Source organism: Protomyctophum bolini, assembly GCF_963924005.1.
Source record: "Protomyctophum bolini genome assembly, chromosome: 3".
NCBI classification, from domain to species: domain Eukaryota; kingdom Metazoa; phylum Chordata; class Actinopteri; order Myctophiformes; family Myctophidae; genus Protomyctophum; species Protomyctophum bolini.
The window spans coordinates 16,053,292-16,055,911 of NC_137864.1; positions in this window are offsets into that span (position 1 = coordinate 16,053,292).

The following is a 2,620-nucleotide window of genomic DNA, read 5'->3' on the forward strand; positions in this document are numbered from 1 at the left end:
TTGGAATGTCAGATATAAGACAATACTTGGACAACAATTATAGGAAATACACTTACTATTTTGAGTTGCAATAATGATAGAGAAAGACAATTCAAAATTTTACACAGACTCCATTATACACCTCTAACACAGAAGTTGGTACATATGCACATATGCTTTGGAAATGTACAAAGATACAGGTGTTTTGGAATGAGGTGAAGAATGAGCTGGACACCTTGCTTGGATATAATTTGAACTTGTCACCTCTCCAGTGTGTACTAGCAGCTAAGGTATCCAGTGCAAGGACCAGACACAATGCCAAAGTGGTTGGAATACTCTTATAGCAAGAAAGACTATACTCAAGCTTTGGATTCATAGAGACGTTCCTACACTGGATGATTGGTACAAGGAGGTAATGACTGTGGTTCTTTTGGAGAAACTGACTTATCTCCTCCGTGATAACATGGAAGGGTTCACGAAGGTATGGGAACCAGTCGTAGTTACAGTGGACCCTTCTAGACTGCGCTTCAATGTACCTTATTGAACGGTAGTGAATAACAAAGACTCTGGTGACCTGTAATGTACAATCATGTGTGGTGTACTCGTTTTGTCTTTTTTTTTTTGTGTTTGTTTGTTTTTTGTCTGTACATTGTAATGTCCGTATTGTGGTACTTTTCCTATGTTATGTTGAAAAAATAAAAAAGTGTGGTTCTATATACATTTGAATTGTGATTGAACGGTTGTGAAATTTCAGAGCCTCAATACAAATACATTGAAAGAAATATATATATATGAAAGGTGTGAGATATTTCTGAACCGAGGTCCAGGTTTAATTTTGACAAAGACGAGTCACAGTAAATATTGCCATGGAGATGCTATATAAGATGGAAACAGACAGAGAGAGTGAATCATATGGTGGTTATGGATTAAGTCTCGCCTTGAGACACGAAATGCTGGATGTATTTTTTATGTTTTCTATTCTTGTCTCACTTGGAGTAGAGTAGCCAATTTAGTCGTTATGCCACTTGATTCCTCCTCCAGACACACATTTCTGTGTTGTTGCCACTGCTGTTGTATATCCTACTGGCTCACCTGTCGGTGAGGAGCCCCCACCGGGAGGACGTAGTGCCTTCGCTAACTTCTACTCCTCCCGGCCAACACTCCGCACTGACAGGATGACCTTTGACGCAGAGCCTGGTAGTCGATGGTCATGAGGGGGCGCTTGTTTTACAGGCGACCGGATTAAGGTTGGTGAGGGGTCCGTTAAAACGACCGGATTAAGGTTGGTGAGGGGTCCGTTAAAACGACCGGATTAAGGTTGGTGAGGGGTCCGTTAAAATGACCCAATGAAGGTTGGTGAGGGATCTGTTAAAACGACCGGATTAAGGTTGGTGAGGGGTCTGTTAAAACGACCGGATTAAGGTTGGTGAGGGGTCCGTTAAAATGACCCGATGAAGGTTGGTGAGGGGTCCGTTAAAACGACCGGATTAAGGTTGGTGAGGGGTCCGTTAAAACGACCGGATGAAGGTTGGTGAGGGGTCCGTTAAAACGACCGGATTAAGGTTGGTGAGGGGTCTGTTAAAACGACCGGATGAAGGTTGGTGAGGGGTCCGTTAAAACGACCGGATTAAGGTTGGTGAGGGGTCTGTTAAAACGACCGGATGAAGGTTGGTGAGGGGTCCGTTAAAACGACCGGATTAAGGTTGGTGAGGGGTCTGTTAAAACGACCGGATTAAGGGTGGTGAAGGATGCGCTGCTCCGTGCTTGCGGTTATGGTTAGGGTTAGGGTTTGAGGTAGGTATAGTAGCCAGTGCTGTAAAACAAGCGTCCCATCAGCGCCCATTGAAACCGAGGCGCTGCGTAAAACATAGTCCCCCCACTGACAGGTGCCGCCCGGCCCCAGCCCGTAGTAGTAGTACGGGCAGTGACAATTATCACCCTCCCCGCCTGGTTTGTGTGTTTGTGTGTTCGTGATGCCGGCTGGCTGCACCATGGCAGATTCAAACCCACAACCTTCGCGAGTCCATTTGGACCCTTTGTTCCATTGGTACACTCTCAGAGTTAAATAAACATTGATTTTACAATATAAATTGGAGTCTCAGAGATAGACATGACATTAAATGGGGGTCCGTAGACTAATGCATGTCAAACTGGGGGGGGGGGGGGGGGGGGGGGTCCTTGAAATTAAACGGGTTGAGAATCACTGCTAGAGCTGTAAACAATCTCCTATGTGGGTCCCTGGCATATCTTTTCAAAAAAGGGGTCTGCGCCGGGCTAATTACTGTTATTAGTGTCAACCCTTGACATGAAAAAGTTTGGGAACCACTAGTGTAGAGAGAGGTTGTAGACAGTGTTGTTTTTGTCAGCAAATTTCTATTTTAGTTTTAGTCACAGTCTCTTGAATAGGTTCCATTTACTTTTGGTCACATTTTAGTCACCCGGAATGTTTTACTGTTAGTCTAGTTCTAGTCGACAAAAAATATAAGATTTTAGTCGAAAAAAAGGCAAATAAGTGGGGGAAAAAAGGCAAAAAATGGCAAATAAGTTTAGGGATAAGGTTTAAGGGGTGGCGCAAGATATACCCCTAAATCTACAGATTATTTAGTCGACTAAAATATGTTTTGGCGGGCCTTGATGCCGT